The 19,899-nt window shown below is 37.9% G+C and overlaps 1 pseudogene; it reads right to left on the bottom strand.

The window, feature by feature from the left end:
• Positions 1-13,657: 13,657 nt before the first annotated feature.
• On the bottom strand, positions 13,658-16,158 carry LOC140116554 (ESF1 homolog pseudogene; annotated as a pseudogene).
• Positions 16,159-19,899: the final 3,741 nt, after the last annotated feature.

The raw sequence follows: 19,899 nt of genomic DNA, 5'->3' as shown, positions 1-19,899 counted from the left end.
GCCTTGGTGGAAAGAAGGTCTAGAATCTGGTCCTTTTTAGACTCCCTACATATCCCCAAACTATCTAAAATTCAGAATAACTCTTTACTCCAACCCCTTTCCTATAAAGAACTTGACACAGCAATCTCCGAGTTGGTTGCTGTGAAAAGTTCAGGCCCAGATGGCCTCCTTGCCATCTCTTACAAATTGTTCAACTCAAATCCCTAGACTTTTTACTCCCCAAGCTCTCATGACCCATGTAGTTATTCTCCCTAAAGTAGGGAAAGACCCCTCCCTCTATAGTAGCTACCAACAAATGTCACTTTTAAGCATTGATGTGAAGCTGTTTGCCAAATCCCTAACCAGCCATCTCAAAAACTTTCTGCCTACACTGATTAATACTAACCATGTTGGCTTTATCCTTTAAAGAGGGGGGAAGGACAGCACCTTGCAAATTTTGCATCTCATTCAGTATGCTCAGTCTGGGAAAATCTCTCTTGCCATTCTTCTACAGACACAAAAAAAACCTTTGACCAGGTGGAATGGACTATTATGCAAATTGCTCTACAAAATTGGTATCAACCCTGATTACATTTCTAAAGTTATGGTTCTATATTCACCCACCTCAGCTTCTCTGAAGTTAATGATGTGCTATTGCCTTCATTTCACATCCCAAATGGCACAAGGCAGCAATCTCCTATAGATGATCTCCTCATAATAACAACCAACCCAATTAGCTTTCCTGCTCTAGCCGCTATTTTCAATCATTTCAAGTCCCTTTTCTACTTTTAAATAAATACATCTAACCATCTCATGCTCCAAGTCACCTATCTCCAAGGCCTGAACCGATTCCTGCTTCACATGGTCAACTAATTCCATAGCTTATGTAGGGAGTAAACTATACTCAGTGATCTCCTCCATTCAAAATTTGGTGAGCAGTTGGCATATCCATATGTTTTATGGCTTGGTAGATCAAACCTTCTTAAGATGTTTGTGATACCCAAAAATACCTACCTAATGCAAACTTTACCAATTTCTCTACCCAAGCGCTTCTTCACCAATGAAAGTGAGACTTGTTCTCCTCCACAACCTCTGAAAAGGTGCAAACCACAGGATATCTTACAAAATTCTGATAAAACCCAAACAATGTGAAGTGTATGTTTCCCCTGAAAGCTAAACTTATTATAAATCTATCCATTTTAGTAAAATAATAGATTGGTACAAAAAACGTTTATCAAAACTTTATATCCTAATAAAGAAATCCCTCATTAAAAGTTTCTTGACCAAACTTACTCTTCAATTTTGTCAAGAACTAAAGAGATTCAGCACACTAAACATCATCACCAGGGCCTCATTTCAACTCCTGCACACATCTTCCATGTAAAATCCTTTTGGCCCCACCTTCACCTATCACAAAAGTGGATGACCTTTGAGCACAAAATCTCCAGATGATTCATCCAATCTGTCTCTGGCAACATCAATATACCACAAAGCAGTATATATACTCTATGATTAAGCTTTTCTCTCCCTTACTCAACTCAAACAAATTTTTCATCAACGCACTCGTGATCTCTTGATTCATGTCCAAATGAGATCCTACTTCAAAGATCAAATTTGTCAAGGTGTCATTTATAGATATTTAACTTGGCTGGAAAGACAATCTCCACCATCTCACCTGCTACCAATCTAGTCTGCACACTGTACAGAGCACAACTGATCAAATACTTAATTTCTTCATGGCAAAAAGAGCTAAATGTACCTTTCTCAGGAAACACAACAGATCCTTCATCACAGTTAAGGCTCATTTATATGTATAACTCTTTGATTGACATCTTACAAGTTAGTAATTGGGAGGCATAAAACCCCTGTCATCCTCCACCATTAAAATAACTCAATTCCAGATGTATGCTAATCAGTCTTCCACTCACTAAACTCTCTCCTCTCCAATCTATTATTAATGCAGCAGCCAGGCTTGTCTTTCAGACCAAATGCTACATGGATGCCTCCAGTCTCTGCCAGTCACTGAACTGGTTACCCATTTCCTTCCGAATACAGTTTAAAATAATCAACCTCATCCACAGAGCTCTGCGTAATTCTGCACCTCCTTACCTTTTCTCTCTCAGTTTATTGCCCAACCCTGGCACCTCAATCTGACAGTGATCTTAGATTAATCTCTTACTTAATTTGAAACTCATATTCATGTCTCCAGGACTTCTCCCAAGCTGCACCAATTCTATGGAATGCCCTTCCCCAGGCTATCAGACTAATACCCAACCTCCAATATTTCAAGCATGCTCTTAAAACCCATCTCATTAGGCAGATTGCGGCTGATGACTGGTTCAAGCAGTAGCACTTTTATTTATTCAATTATTTTACACTGTTTCCTTATAAAGAATAGCTGAACTATTATACAAGCTCTTACAGCTCTTGTATCACATATGTCACCCTCATAGAATGTAAGCTCTTGCGAGCAGGACTCTCACTCCTAATGTTCCATATATCTGTTTGTACTGTAATGTATTATTTTACTTGTATGCCCTGTGATTTGTAATGTGCTTCAAAATATGATGGTGCTATATACATAAAGATTATTAATTATCATGTTGGAGATGTCAATAATCAAAAGGCATGTAACTTCACATCTGTTGGAACAGTATTAAATTAACCCTAGTTGTGACTCTATAATTCCAATCATCATTGATCTAACACCCAGAATTTTTTTTTGCCTTGGATCCTTGTTTCATCATCCCACACTGTGAGGTCCTGTGGCTACAACTCCTTCTGACTGCAATAGTACTTATACTCTTCCCCCAGATATCCCCCTCCCCCTCCCATTGGGCAAACAAGGTTTCCCATTTCTGCTTACTGGAAGAGATCTGTGCCTTTTAAAACCCTCACCATTTGAAATACCAAAAATCTGGTCCCCCTGGTTGGAAATGGTCAAATCACAAACTCAGCAGCCTCCCTATAGTTTTCACTTTTTACTGATAGTTTGTCCTCTGTCTCCCAATCCCTCTCTGCTACATATCAATAGGATTCTCCTTTTTCATGAACCAACTCCTCCCCACCCCCCCCATCCATAGGCCCTGAGCCTTCATCCACACTATAAGCACACTCATTGTCGGCATACACAATGCTCGTGCTCTATCTGAACTCACTTATTATGTATGCCTTTGTGCCTTTGTTTGTTCTACAGTTTTGTTCTAGGTAACCTTTGTTTCTGTTTGATTGTAATAATTAGGTCCTACAGTCTGGTAATGTAACCGACTGTGTATTCGTACACTATGTGGCTATTGTTAATACTTGTTTTATGCTGTTATAATTAAAAAGAGATTTTAGAATAAAAAGTAAAAGTATAGGTTTCTCCATGACTCTTTCTATTAAGTTATTTGAGTTAATTTATTTTCATTTTGTATCTCAAGGAAAATTCTAGGTTTTTGCAGAATCATAAAAATATAAATATTATAAATACCTCTTTCATTTGTTTTCAGTATAAATTACATGTGTGTTCCTAAATTAACAGAAAAATCCTACCCTGCCAATTCAGAAAGGGTAAGCATCAGGTCTTGGCTGATGATACATTTTCTCATGAGGTGACATTTAAATGGCATCTTTGCTTTTCAATAATTAGTTGTGTCAGTTGGCAAAGGTGTTATAATTATAGGATTCTAAAATATTTTCCATCAATTTATTGTTGTGTATTGTATTTAATTTAATTATAAAGTACCAACAGGGCTAATCAAGATCAGTGCATGATTTCAGCTCTAACCTGCACTAGTATCCCCTGTCCCAGCCTGCTCTGTGCCATGCCACGGCATGCCCTCTTTTCAAAAAAGTGGTCTGAAGGGGCAAAAGGTAATTTCTTGGAATTGCCAGGAATTGCAACTTTTTCATGCCTTGTACACCAGAAAATGAGGCATAAAAGACATAAGTGATAAATACTATACTTCATTAGAACTTATATTAAGGTCTTCTTTTTGCCCTGAAACAACTTAGTTAAAGGAATAATGAAAATGTTATTGCTTTTGAACGGCAGGAAGTAAAAATGGAAAAAGATCTACACAGAAAAAGGATTGAAGGTTATAAAACATAATGGAAAAATTTACATCTTCATAAATTAGGATTCACATACAGTATAGGTAGATAATTTGTGAACCTCAAATAAAGCCAAAGAACCCTTTTCAGATCAGCCTAATAACTATTTTGGCCACAAAGGATAAACTAATATGTAAATCATACATATTGGGGCACATTTATTAAGAACAGTACAAACTGAACTATTTGCAGTGTGCCTTCGTAGTGTGCAGAGGGTGCAAGATTTAGGATTTCTGGTGCACGTTCTGCATAAATTTGGCGCTCCCTGCGCTGCCTCGACAAATACACCACTTTTTTTTGTTTGTCAATATGCCTTTCTCACATTTAAATATTTTATTGTTTAAAAGTAAAGAAATATACAAGAAAAAATTTAACTATTTTCCAGAACTTAAATGGTTTTCCAGATTAATAAAGGGTTGCAAACCTGTTTTTTAATCATGAACTGTTTTTTTATGTTTCATTATGGTTGCTGAGGACAGTCCATAGGGTGAAACTCTATGGACCTAAGGGTCACTAAAGGATGAAGGGGGGGGGGATATTCAGTGTTCTTATCTGTTTCTGTTCAGTTATTACAGGAAGCAGCTGTATCATGTCTGCTTTGTCTCGTTTATACTCTATTATGTTCCCAAACCCAGTTCACCTTCCCCTGCATTTGCTCATTAGAATAATCTAGTGTGCACAGAATATATATGTACGTATATGTAAGTACGTATATGTAAGTGTGTCAAATAATCTATGTGTATAGGTCACTGTAACTGTAATGCATGTTAGTATGGATGTGAGAATGTAAAACTTTCCCTTTCCTGTTTTTTCATGTCCATTTTTCACTCCCCACCTTCAAAAATCTATAACTTTTTTATTTTCACACGTAAAGAGCTGTGTGACGGCTTGTTTTCTGCGTAACAAATTGCACTTCATAGTGATGGTATTAAATATTCCATGCCATGTACTCGGAAGTGGGAAAAAAATTCCAAATGCAGTGAAAATGGTGAAAAAACGCATTTGCCCCATATGCTTGTGGGCTTGGATATTACGTCTTTCACTGAGTGCCCCAAATGACATGTCTACTTTATTCTTTGGGTCGGTACGATTACGGGGATACCAAAATTGTATAGGTTTTATAATGTTTTCATACATTTACAAAAATTAAAACCTCCTGTACAAAAATTGTTTTTTTGATTTTGCCACATAGGGGGCAGTATTATAGTAGTTATATACTTATACACAGGGGGCAGTATTATAGTAGTTATATTCCTGTACATAGGGGACAGTATTATAGTAGTTATATTCCTGTACATAGGGGGCAGTATTATAGTAGTTATATTCCTGTACATAGGGGGCAGTATTATAGTAGTTATATTCTTGTACATAGGGGGCAGTATTATAGTAGTTATATTCTTGTACATAGGGGGCAGTATTATAGTAGTTATATTCTTGTACATAGGGGGCAGTATTATAGTAGTTATATTCTTGTACATAGGAGCAGTATTTGATATTAGTACATACCCCCTTTTTCCTGAGAGCTGCACTGTAAATCCAAACTAACTTCTGGTGCTAATAACTTTTTAATACTTTTGTGTACGGATCTGTGGGTGGTGTCATTTTTTGCAAACTTTGATAATATTTTCAATGATATAATTTTTAGGACTGTATGACCTTTTGATCACTTTTTATAGATTTTTTTATATTTTTCAAAATGGCAAAAAAAGTGCCATTTTCGACTTTGGGCGCTATTTTCCGGTATGGGGTTAATCGTATTGAAAAACCATTATCATATTTTGATAGATCGGGCATTTTCGGATGCGTTGATACCTGATGTGTTTATTTATACTGTTTATTTATATTTACGTCATTTCTAGGGAAAGGGGGGGTGATTTGAAATTTTAGGTTTTTTTATTATAATTTTTTTTTTACTTTTTTTATTTTTACTATTTTTCAGACTCCCTAGGGTACTTTAACCCTAGGTTGTCTGATCTATCACATCATATACTGCCATACTACAGTATGGCAGTATATGGTGATTTTCCTCCTCATTCATTACAATGTGCTATCAGCACATTGTAATGAAGGGGTTAAAACGAAATAGCCTCGGGTCTTCGGAAGACCCGAGGCTACCATGGAGATGGATCGCTACCATGGAGACGGATCGCCGCTATCTTTTTGAGGCTGCCGGCAGCTTTGCCGGCAGCCATCGCTGTGATAACACCCGCGATCGGTGCTAGCACTGATCGCGGGTGTTACCGGTAAGCCTTTGCTGCAATTTGCAGCAATGACTTACCGGCTATGGAGAGGGCTCAGCCCGTGAGCCCTCTCCATACAGCGCGACCCGGCCGCCGCCGTGAATACACGGCGGGGGGTCGCGAACTGGTTAAAATACATTTATCTGTCAGGTTTGAGTCACATCTGCATTGTTAGTGGAATTTTATGACTAAAATATTGCATGAAAACATACAACAGAAATATGTAATGTTTTCACACCAAATAACCAACGATTCACAGAAGTGGGGGGAGCTCATTAAGTATTAAATAGTATTAAACATTCCATTCTGGAAAATGTATTTGCATATTGTCACAGCTGCTCCAGCGACCCATATTGCGGGTCATGGGTACTTAGACTCCGGTCCAATGTGTCGGCTTACGTCATCATCCATGGTGGTCCAGTGGGTCCACTACTCCTGGAGCCTGACATATATTTCTTAAAATCCACCAGTGGAGCGTCAATGGCTGTAAGTCTCCCCAAGCTTCATAAGTAGAGCTTTTTTGTCCCGACCCTAGTCAAAAGCCTCTCACTCAGCTAAATCAGTACCCCACACTGTGCTGAGAAGATGTAAAGACATCAAAATAGCACAGGGAATCTGTTGCTTTTGGCTACTCCTGGCGAAGCCACAGGTAAATTGCACGTGGAGGGTGACCCACCCCAGGTGCCGAATCCTCACTCCACTGTGGTGTTTTACCAGAAAGTGCAAATCCAGTCACAATGATGTAATTTTATTTCATTTGAAACCTAAAATGTCCATTGACTAAGCTTTAGTTTACCATTTGGGATAGTACAATAATCTCATGAATGATATAGTAGGGGAAGTGCAATAGAAAATGAAGAAACAGAAAATAAAGGTTAGGAGGTTAAACATATACCTCTTATACTCGACTTCGGCAACCCATATTTGTTTTTAATATTACTTTGTGTGAAAACCCTCTCTTTTCTCCCTTTTTAATGTTGTTCTAATAAATAAACTTTTTTCACTCACAACTTAGTGTATACGTAGAAATGTTTTTCCAATAATAACAAAAAATCTGTCGGGTCTTAAACTTGGTAACCATTTGTTGGTGCTATTTTTGGGTGCAGTCTTAGGACAATTTCGGAAAATATTTGTGGAAAGAATAGTATTAGGATGATGGAATAGATAAACTGGTTTGCCTTAATTTTACATCATGTATTTAGGCTTCTTGGATGCTTGATGTTAAGGTGTTTGCCTTACAAATTAGCCAAAAGACACAATGTTTTCCTTATCCCATCCTGGAAAACATGTTTGCATACAAACATTGGAAATGCTGTCAAAGACTGCTGTGGAATTTTTCATGGAAACTTTAGTCTCAGCTATGCTTCCCATGGAACACTTGTAGTGCACTTGGAATCTCTACCAATCTCACCAAGGTCACTTTGAAAATTCCATCTTTAAGGGGACTTTATTGGTGGAGAGAAGTTAAATGAAACTTTGCGTAAACCTGCTACCTCAGGCCTAGTGATGCTGGTCAATTTGATACCTTTCTGCCTATTGCCTGTACCCAAACAAATACCTGGAGCTTGGCCTTACTTATTCTCCATTCCAGCTAAATCCCTTATGGAAATCTAATGAACCAAAAGCCTAATTAGAAGTGTAAAACTAACTTCTCAAACTGGTTTGTAAACAGGTTTTCGGAAATAATACACAGGAGACTAAGACTTCTAGGCTGGATGAGCTTATTGTGTTACCCAGGCATCTTCTTGCTGCCCTTTACAGACATCTACTGTCGCAGGGCTCAGAAACCTGCTTTCATTATTGCATGGAAATAAGCCCTTGGATGTACTTTTTGGCCTCAGATTGGTTTCAGGTTCTAAGAAATTCTCATGGCATTTAGCAATGTGTGAGGCTCCAGGAGAACTCATATAATGGCCCGACCAGATGGCATAGGACAATGTTAAAGCTGAAAAGAATGGATCCGATCCCCCCCACAGCAAATGTTGGAGGTGTTAACAGCTAGGTGCCTCACACACACACATATTTTGGTCCTTTTCCATTATAAGATAATATGGTTACCAAACAAAACTTGGACGCCTAGGAAAGGCAGCTTGGTTACTATAGAATTACAGGAAGTCTTTTATACTCTTACACTGGATTAATGCCAAACCAATGACTACATCGCAATGGCTGGAAAAATTTACCAGATCTACAGGCTAGAAGATATAGCGAGCTGGTCCGAAAGGAGGCACAAATTCTTTGTCAAAGCCAGGAAATCCTAGGTACAAAAATTTTTCCCGAAAAATTATTTTTAATGATATCTTATGGATCAGCAAATCTTTATTCCAAGACTAAAACAGGTGGCCAAGTACAATCTTTATACAAATAATGTATCTAGCTGTATTGTATGCCATAAAATGTCAAGAAATTGGCTTGGGTCTTCATAATGACTAAACTCCTGGAAGCTCATTTTTTTTTATACCTGTAATCAATCATCCAGTTACAAAACATTAAAACCTATCTATCCAATTTTCATTATTTACCTCTATTATATAACCTATATAAAATAATTGTGGTCCAGATCAATATACTGCTCCTCAGGCATTATGGTTCTCACGTAATTAAGAAACTTTTTTTACATAACAGAGCTGTAATAATCCTCCTCCCTCTTTAATGAACCCTTAGGGTATTTAGTTTTGTCTTCAAATAGTGTTGGTGAATTATGTTTTGTGTAGGCTTTTTTTTTAAATATTTTTTTAACTTCAACCACAGATGCAATTACAGACCTGCTGAATGAGTGTTTGACGCGTTACCTATGTTATGCTATGTATATGAGACTTCCCTAAATATGCCTCATTTTATAACAGTCATTATTATTATTTATTTGTTTATAGAGAATTGTTAAATCCATGTTCCTGTACATTTCCCATATCCTTAATGTATTGTAGAAAATACCATTTTCAAGTATATTTTGTGGGATTTTAAGCACCTTTTGAAAATAATATATCTTAAATTATTTTTGGCTGTTTTGTAGCGTAGTTGAAATCAGAAAAAAAGTCCACTGTGGAGACCCCTATCTGTTCCTGGTCTTGATGACCTGCAGATAAGCTATGATATGGTTCTGCAAATAGAGTAGTACAAAAGATATGGCTTTTGAAATGCTGATAAGAAAAACAGAAAGACAATAACTGAAGAGGCTGTGGTTCTTAAAATGTTAAAGAACCTTAAACTTAGGAAAATGGAGCTTCAGAGGAACAACACAGAGCAAGATATGACATAATTTTACTTAAAGGAAGTTAGGACAAAACAGGTAAATGATTACCACAATGTGTACATGTGTAATAATCATAATAATAATAATCTTTATATAGCGTCATCAAATACCACATCACTTTTAAAGGGGTACTTCTATTTTAGCAAATTAATGTCATTGTTTGTATAATGAAAACGTACGCAACTTTTCAATATACTTGCTATATCAATTCCTCACAGTTTTCTACATCTCTGCTTGCTGTCCTACAGTAAGCTTCATTGTTTATTTCCGGTGGACAGAAAGCTGACCATGGTCACACATGGTCAGATTTCTATCTACTAGAAGTAAATACTGAGGCTTTCTATAAAAGAACAGCAAGCAGAGATCTAGAAAACAGTTAAGAACTGATACAGAAAGTATATAGGAAAATTGTATAACATTTCAGTATGCAAACATTAATAGGAATACACCTTTAAGTACACCTCATGAATCAGCAGCTTGCAGAATCACCATTAGTAGCACTTTATAATTGTTTTCTGCATGACTTTATGAGTTCATGGTCAACTAAATGATTGCAAGATGACAAGATCCTGGGCTGTGGAACCAACCCATCTCATCTCAAATGCTGTCTTTGGTTTATGTTACTCCTGGTGCTGTGAATTAAGGCATGAAAAAAAATTCACAATCTTTCCATTGAAATTACAGCTTCTTTATGTATTGCCAACCACTTATGATTTTTTTTAGAAAATTTTGCGAAATAGGAAGAGAACACATGTAGCCAGCTGGGGGCATTTTGACTAGTCAAATTAACTACAACCAGCCCTCAACAGTGTGAGTTATGAACTACAATTATTAGGTGTAAACCTCTGAGTAACTCTTGCACATCTGTCTATGCTGCTTATGAAAAAAACACACAAAACACAAATAATAAATTGGCCCCATAGATTCAGAATTCTTCTGGTTTGTTCAGACAAAACTTTCCAAAATTAATCTGTGGTGCCCTGTTCATTTTAAGAAAATAGGGACTTCAATTCTTCAAAATAAAACAGACTGGTCCTGTGCTTGTATAACTGTGCTGTCATGAACTTAAAATTTAGTAGAATTGATTCCAGTCACAATGATCAGGTGTTTATTCATGTAAATAATACCACAAACTTTTTTGTGAAGTTTCGGTCAAATAACGACCTTCTTAAAACACAGTTTGCACAGTTTCCCTGGATGAGGGAAGAGGAGTAGAAGCTGCATATAGCAATGTGTGGTGATTAGTGATGAGCGAGTATACTCGTCCGAGCTTAATGCTCAGTCGAGTATTAGCATACTCGGAGCTGCTCGTTGCTCGGACGAGTATTTGCCCTGCTCGATAACGAGCATTTCATTTAAAAAAAAAAGTGAAGAACAGTAAAAAAATACAATTAAAACATTTAATTTAATCATTTAATTGAAGAAAACAGTGAAAGAACACAGTGCAGAATAGATTGCAGATGTTCGCGAACAGATGTTTCCAAACATCTGCAAGTTGTTCTTCACACATATTGTTCTTCAAATACTATTGCGGAGAACACCGTTCTGCACGCGTGTCTCCGGAACAGATCACAGATGTTCCGGAGACACGCGTGCAGAACAGTGTTCTCCGCAATAATATTTGAAGAATAATATGTGTGAAGAACAACTTGCAGATGTTTCCAAACATCTGCAAGTTGTTTTTCACACATATTGTTCTTCAAATACTATTGCGGAGAACACCGTTCTGCACATGTGTCTCCGGAACAGATCGCAGATGTGAACACCTGCAATCTGTTCTGCAGTGTTCTTTCACTGTGTTCTTTCAGTGAAAACATCTGCACTGAACAGTGCTTGTTCAGTTTGTAATTTTACTGAAAAATGCTCGGGTCTCCCATTGATTTCAATGTGGCTCATTACTCGAAACGAGCACTCGAGCATCCGGAAATGTTCGGCTCGAGTAACGAGCACCCGAGCATTTTAGTGCTCGCTCATCTCTAGTGGTGATGTATGGGGATAAAGTGTCATTAGTGAGGGGGGCGCAGCTGCATTTCTGGTGGCAAACAGTGAATCCTTGCATCATTTTTCTGTACCTTCAAAAATTGGATAACAGTGTTCCAAAGCTTTTATTAATAAAATTATGGTAGTCCAAAGTCACAAAGTAGTGTTTTCTTTTAACTTTCTAGGATAACATTTGGAAGTCATTATTGTGGCGGAACTGATGTTTCTGCCCCCCTGGATACACGTCACATGCCAGATCAGATGAGAAATGAAATCACACATGATCAGGTATAAAAAACTTGTCTGGGGGATGTAACTTCATAGCTGTCATAGTTACAAGTAAGTGCTTATTCCATAATAATAGTGTAAAACCAAAAGTCAATTGACATTTACGATTGAGTCACAGTAAGTATAAATCACTCATGGATAGTCATGCCATAATAAAAACACTATTCACTGATAAATATATCATGGACTTTTCGGGGTGTTTCTCCGATGGCAAAAGAATACAGAATCTAGGACGGCCAAAAAGAAAATGCAATGGAAGCTTCAATTGTACTGGTTCCTATCAGTCATCTGCATACACTCTGAAAAGTGGCACTGTTATGGTGAAAATTAATTAGGCTAAACACCCTTCTTTTTATAAGTACTTGTCCATTATATAATGAATATAACTTCAAAAGATGACAATATGAAATCTAACAATGTACAACAAGTACTAATTAGTATATAATGACCAGGAAAAAGCTATAGTTAGACTACAAGGTGACATCTGCATTAGAAGTGGTATGGAGAGGCCCTTAGGATATCTAGTGTGTAATGTAAACAACCAAAAGGCCTCTCTATTTTTCAAGAATTTTCTAATTTCACCACCACTGCAGGATCTTCTATATTCTGTATCATGAGTTCACATGTCACTTACGTCTCCTTCGTATTGTTAGAGACTGTTTTAAAACTCCTGAAAGGCATCTGCCTTCCAGGTTGTTCTAGGAACCTGGTCTTAAATTTCCCACTAGTCTGGACATCATATTTTAGCTGCCAACTGATGCATTATATAACATAAACCACACTGATTATGTTACAATTAATGAAATCATTCACCCTGTATTGCAATTTCAATGAATTCATTGGTATTTCTGAACATTTTGATATTACTTGTGAACAAACATGTCTTGCATTTAAGCAGAGATTGAGAAAGCTTATTGTGTAAGGTTCTACCTTTTCTTGACAGTACTCTCCAAATTTAGAAATTTTCTCTAGGATAGGATAACGATTCAAAAGTGGTATATGTTTGTGAATTACATTACGAATCTCATTAAATCTAGACCCTGTAAAGTCGGAACTTCTTTATCCTTAATCGGACTCCTTTGTAAACTAAACTCATGTGATGACCCTCTTGGTGGCACCAACTGTTCTCTCTTTATGTTCTTTACCATGTTTTGTGCTCATCCAGCATGGATAGCCTCTAGATAATATTCTTTCAGTGATTCCTTCCAATTCTTTATCAAAATCTACCTCACTAACACAATTCCATTTAGCTCTAGGAGTTCCCCAACTGGTATTGATCTCATAGTTTGGGAATATCATGGAGAATCATGTTATAAGCTGTTGTTTTCCTATGGGTTCACGATGCTACATGTAATCCTAGAATTTCCTTCAAAACCACGTCCAAAGTCTGCACAACATGCCTAAAAGCATGTTGGATTGATTCTCATTAATATATGATGGAGAGAACTTGGAACTCATGCTTATCTCCCGATCCTGTAAAATAAATTGTTGGTCAAACAGAAAATAATTGTGCATAAGCAAAACAAACAAACAAACATCAAGATAAATTCTTTAGTATTATCAACATGGGTGCCAAATATGTCCAAATATAATTTCACTGCACTCACCTTGATTCTGTGGGGATTGATGTGCAGTACAGAAAGTATTACATCACAGCTTAACCAAGTTTGACAATCTTTTCATACTCGGGCCTGCAGGGCTGATAACACATCACTGGAATTAAAAATATATCCTGGAAGCATCAATACCAATGGTTAGATCCACAAACCTGTGTAACCCATGGAAAAAGACCCAGATGTTGCTCTTTTTTTTTCTTTCCAAAGAAAGAAGATTTATTATTCTGCCGCCATATATACAACACTGTCTGCTGATCAGAGCTTCGTGCTCTGTAAATGGTTCTCTGTCAAGCCAATGAATGACACAAACATCTCTCAGGATCAACAACTACTTTGTTTTCTGTCTTTTTGTAGCTTGAAAATGTTGGGATTTACTCTTCATGGACTTAAGTAGTGAGGACAGGGCCGGATCTATCACTTTCTTAGAAGATATTCCGGCTTCTTTCTTGTTGACCTCCAGTTTTTCCTTCTGTTTCTTTACTGTCGCTGATAAATCTTTGGATTCTCGCTCTCTCTGTTTTGCTTTCTCTTCCAATACTCTGGTCATAGCTTTGGTTTTCTTGAAGTTGGGATCTGAAGGATCCATGTTGTATAAATGGGAAGTGAGCAATGACTGGAATCTGGATTCATCAACATTTATCCGGGACTCGTCTTCCTCAAGAATCTCCTTCTTCTTCTTCAGCAATCTTTTCTTCTTACTACGACTTCTACAATCTTATCGTAATTGAAATGTTTCCGGTTGTCCTCAACATCATCCATCATGAGCAATGCCATTTCCGCATTCTGCTTTTCTTTCTCATCTACAGAGGAGTCTTGGTCTTTCTGTTTCTTTCTACTTGTGGATTTCTTTTTGAGGCCTAATTCCTTCATCTCCTCTGAGAAAAATGGATCATCAAAATCAACATCGGACGGGATCTCATCCTCATTGTCAGATTCGGACATTGCAGCCTGCTTCTTCGCCTTCCTCTTCAATTTCCGCTTCTTGTTTCTCTTCTCCAGGTACTTCTCTCATGGAGTTTGTCGATCTTTCCCGGCTAGTTTAGCTTTTTCCTTTAGCCCTGGCACCCACTTTACTTCCATCTCCACGTCCTTGTCCTCCTGCAACTTTTCCTTATCCTGGATACCTTTAAGGAGTTGCCTGTATCTCTCTATTTGCTCCTCATCATCCTTGGAGCTTTTCTTAGACTTTGTATCTCCAGGCTTTGCAGTCTCGACTTCTTGGTCAGCCTCTTCCTCCTCCTCTTCTTCACTAGAGGAGGCCAAATATGCCCGAAAATCCATTTCAAGAAGTTCGTCTATTTTCTTAAGTTTCTTCTTAAAGTTGAGATTCAGTCTGGATCAGTTTCATCCCAAGACACATCCACCTTAGCCGTTACTATAGCTGTGGCTGTGAAATATTTTGGCTGATAAGCAAAGAGGTCCATGTCCACAGCAGAGTCTTTGGGCTCATGGTCAAACTCTATATCATCCGGGAGACACCCCAGATCCACCAAAGAACAGCTCGTTTCGAACTCCAGCCCATTGCATTTCTCGTAGAGTTTATTAGCTGTCTCCGGAGAGTCGCACTCCACTACCGCATAGAAGTACTTCAGACGTTTAAACGGATATTCACGCAGCTTCTCCTTGAAAAATAATTTCTCTTTTGCGATTTCTTTTGGAAGGTTCCTAAGTTCTGTTGGTCCACTATTTTCTTCCTCCTTTAACCTCTTCTTTCCAAACTCAGATAGGTAAATCTTTACCGAAAGCACCATCCCACCTTTAGGTTTAAAGGATCTTACCAAAGCCAACAGGTCCTTAGTTTTTATCCGGTCCCAATCCATGTTGCACACAGCCAATCGTATGGTTATCTCATCTCCGTGAGGAGCATCTTTGTCTATTTCTCTCCAGGAATTCTCTATTTCCATTTGTTTCTGTTTTAAGTCAAACTCATCGTCATCATCATCTTCAGAACTTGTTTCAATGTTTCCTTTACCTCAGGCAAGATCTGGACCCAAGTCACTATCCTCCTCTTCTTCGGAACCAGACTCTTCATCATCATCATCAGACTCTTCTCCATCATCTTCACTTTCTTCTTCACTTTCATCATCTTCCTCTAGTTCCATACCGCTCATCTCTTCATCAGAATCCATCTGGTCATTGCTGTTCTCATCACTCTCATCTTCAAACCCTGATTCTTCTTCCAATTCCTCTTGTTTCAGTGTTTTTGTAGATTTCTTCTCACTTTGTGAGCGCACTTTAGAAGACAGTTTCTTCTTAGTCTTGATTTCTTCCCCCGTAGTTATTTTTTCAGTTTTATGCTTCTCTTTAGCTTTCACTTTCTTACCAAATTTTTCATTCTGGTCTTCCTTGGATGTTTCAGGTTCTTCTTTACTCTTGATGATTTTTGTAGAAACGTCTTTGACTTTTTTTTCTTCTTTCTTTCGGTTTAGTTTTCTTCTTCTGTTTCTTGTCCTCTTCATCAGGTAACATCCTCATTGGTATCGGACAGCTGATAGTAGTGTTTCACGTCTTGCTTATTGGTGTGGTTAATAGGATGCCCCTGCTTGTCCACTGTATAATTAAGAGTGAACTTCTTGTCACTGAACATGGCCTGGAAATGTTTATCAATCTTAAGTTTTTTCACTGTTTCCTCCATCTCCCATAATCGAGGGTCTTTTGTAACCCGAGTAAACCGCTAATCAGCACTAAGTTCTTGTGTGGAATCCATCTTGGTAATATTAATGGGTCAGGCAAGGAGACAGAACCAGACAGAGGTAGGAACAGCGCTACGTGTTACCAGGCTCTCAGCTTCTTCCTACTCCACAGCTATCCTACCCTGATGTTGCTCTGAACCCATGGACTGCGCTCATTGGACAGGACAACAGTCCTGGCATCATACAGAAATATGATGCAGGGCTTCCTGTTCTTATAGTACCGGAGCTGCATTTTGGTTGGCAGACAGGGAGTTCTTGCATAAAATTTCTATATGATGCAAGGGCTACCTGTCATGTGCAGTGTATTCAGCCTGTGGGATCAGACCAAAATATGTGTTGCAGCCAGTCGAACTGCGGTCTTCTGGGGACGTTCAGTCCAGAAAAAACTGCAAGTATGTTTACTTGTATTATTAATCATTCTTATTGTAGATTAATGGACTTTGAATTGTTTGAAGTTTGTAGCCTGTTTATACTGATACTTTCTATTTTTACACATTCCTTAATGTACCAAGCCAGCAAGCTACAAAATCTCTGTGTCTATGTCACCTGACCAGTTTAGCTTAAGGGCATTATCCATGTTACCCATGTAACCTCTATATAGGGATCTTGACTTTCCTGAAACAGGATCATAGGATGCTATGTCTGGTTGTAGCCCTGGTATTAGGGACAGCTTGGCTAAGCAGGTCAAGTGATGCCATGGTATGGCACCAGGGGGTCAGACTAGGAATGATGTCAACAGTCAGAGTTTGGTCCAAAGTACATGCCATAGATCAGGACAGTTGCGGTTTCCATTGAGTTGAGCCGGGTGTAGTCATATGAACTTGCTCAATCTATAGACTCGCTTATAAGAGACACAGACAGAAAAAGAGACCACAATACAAATATTTTCACGGCTAGGAACCTATAAAGCCCTATAATGATCAGGGATGACTGTTGTGCCAATGCTCTAAGATCTAATGAATACCAGGAGGATGAAGGAGGAGAATAAAGTATAGCTACCAGCATCCTTGCTAGTCTAGCTACATCCATCAACCATCATGGTTGTCAGCTGCTAGTATTACAATATAATCTGGATAAATGGTATACATATGAAAAAGCTACTCACCTTTCAATTGGAATAAAGGTGTCTGCATTCATCCCATAGCAGCAGATAATTGGATCATTACTGATTGTCGACATGTTTGTGAAATTACTGCACAGAACACTGATGCGTAGTATTAAGATATGACTGAATATGGATGCATTAGCTGTCATGGTAAGCTCCTAAATAATGACATAAACACAGACATAATTGCAACACTCTATATGAGGAGAGCTAATGATTTGCTATTATACTGTACACCCCCAATTGCAGTAGAGGTATCTTGTCAGTTGGAGACATTGTATCTTCATTAGGACTAAGCGCTAATATTAATTCTAAAGGAAGCAAGAAGGAAGCAAATGTAATCATTTGACAAACGCCACTAAGAAACTGTGTGTCAGGAGTAATTGTGAGAACACTTTGAAACATTTTTCCTTGAAGAAGAAATGGACCTTAGAGAGTTGAATTCACCCAAGCAAACAAGTAATCCTTACACATGAAATATCTGTTTTTAAACTAATGATACAGAAATCTTCCCTATTGATTGGAAAACATATCCACTGAAAGTTTCCTAAGAATAAAAACAATTATCTGAGGATATATGGAGCTCAGTTGTGACCCACAATATATCCATTTTGATCCACAGCAATAATATAAAGCATTAACCACAATACCTGCTTGCTGTTTCTGAGCGTTGTGTAAGTTTCATTTAATAAGAAGAGTGTTTAACAGATGCAATCTTTCTATCTTTGTACTTTCCTTTCTTTCTATTGCTCTATATATGATAATTTAGGTTCACACAGGGTCATGTGGTCAGAGCTATGTCTAACTTTTACAATCCTTGAATTACAGTAGTATACTATTGCACACGTGAACATCAATTGGTGGTAAGGCTCAATGCTCTGAAGGTGGCAGCTCAAATAGTCCCTAAGAGAGATATATTTACACAGTTGTTGAAAAAATATGGCTTCTTTTGAATGCAAATAAATAGAAATATCATTTCATTAAATAAAATATACATAAGAATTAAATATTGGATATTCATAATAATGGAGTTTCATGAGCACTGTGTGAAATTGGTGTGGTATGACTTTATGCATGTGTATGTTTAAAAAGGACTTTCAAAGCTTTCAATGATATCTGGTTTAGCCATCTTGAACAGAATTCCGTAGGACAGGCCATGGCCGTGGCAGTCCAAATTGACCATAAGCTTAGGGATAGGTGCAACTCAAGAGTAGATCTTGATTCTTGATTCCCACCAGGTGCAGAACTCCATCTAGTATCATGTTCATTAGAAGGTTAAGGGATGAACTTGGGTACATGCTCCGCTTCTTCTCAAAATGTATCATTGCCAGAAAACTTCCGAGCCAATAAGGGTCAGTTAGCCATCATAAAAAGGGTGTATTGAGGGGACATTATGCTTTGCGTGCGGCCACTGAGTGGACATTATGCTGTGTGGGAAATACTGAGGGGCATAATACTCTGTTTGGGTCACTAAGGGGGCATTATACTATGCGTACAGTACTTAGGGGGCCTTATACTGTGTATGTGGGCACTGAGGGGGTATGATACTGTTTGGAGGCACTGAGCAAGTTAAGAGGGGCATTATACTATGTAGGGAAACAAGGCTGGTAGTAGACTCTTTGGGAGTTCTAAAGAAGAATTAAACCATGTTGGGTTTAATTAGGTACTCTAATAGTTTCAATATCCAGCTGAGTGAGCTCAAATAAATCACACCAAAACTGGAATATGGTATAAATATCTTTCTCGGCAAGATGTGGTACCAACCAAAAGAGGAAGTATTGGCGACACATAACATTATAATAGTTAGTGAGGAGTGACTACATAGATGATTGGTTGTCTGTTTATCACATGCTTATTGAAAAAACACCCCCATAGTCCATATTTGGCTGTGATAGTTCTGATCATGCTTAGTGGATCTGTAACGTTGGTAGCAGAACTTCTCTTTAATTTCTTTAAGAACTGGCAGTGTACAAGACATCCATGTATTCCAGGAAATGTGCTGCCAGTATAAGGCACATACTGAGGGTTGATCCACAGACAGGTACCATCTTAATTCCAGCATTTAGCAAGCTTAAAAAAATAAAAGCATTTTTATTAATCATACAGTTGTACACCTGCTTTTAACACAAACCACATACTGTATATGCGCACACATTACATTCATACGAGCATTATGCATGTGAATAAACATGTATACACATTAGCATATAGATCTGACACATAAATAGCACATTACACATATACATCAGATGCCATGAGGATGAAAGCACAGCAGAGCACTCCAGAAATTACAGTTTCACAAACGTTTTGATACTTTCCAGGTAAAAAAGTGGTATATCTGTAAATGAAATATATTAGGACGGTAATTTATTACAAAACCATTGATTTCTGTTGATGCTTTTACATTGGCTTGTATTTTCCCTGATTCGTTGTCCGTGAAAAATATTATGAAACACATCCTATTATTTTCACTGATGCGGATCACTGAAGGCAATAGATGATGTCTATGGGTCCGCACAAAAAAAATTAGGAAGCATCCGTTTTTTTCACTGATGAGGCTGCAAAACCAGGTGTGATGTTTTCAAAGCAATGTTAAACCTTCATGTTTTTTTTGCATACACGGAGACAAAACGGAAGAAAAAGCGAGACA

The sequence above is a fragment of the Engystomops pustulosus genome, chromosome 2, assembly GCF_040894005.1.
Source record: "Engystomops pustulosus chromosome 2, aEngPut4.maternal, whole genome shotgun sequence".
Lineage (NCBI taxonomy): Eukaryota > Metazoa > Chordata > Amphibia > Anura > Leptodactylidae > Engystomops > Engystomops pustulosus.
This window is presented reverse-complemented; position numbering and strand designations above follow the sequence as displayed.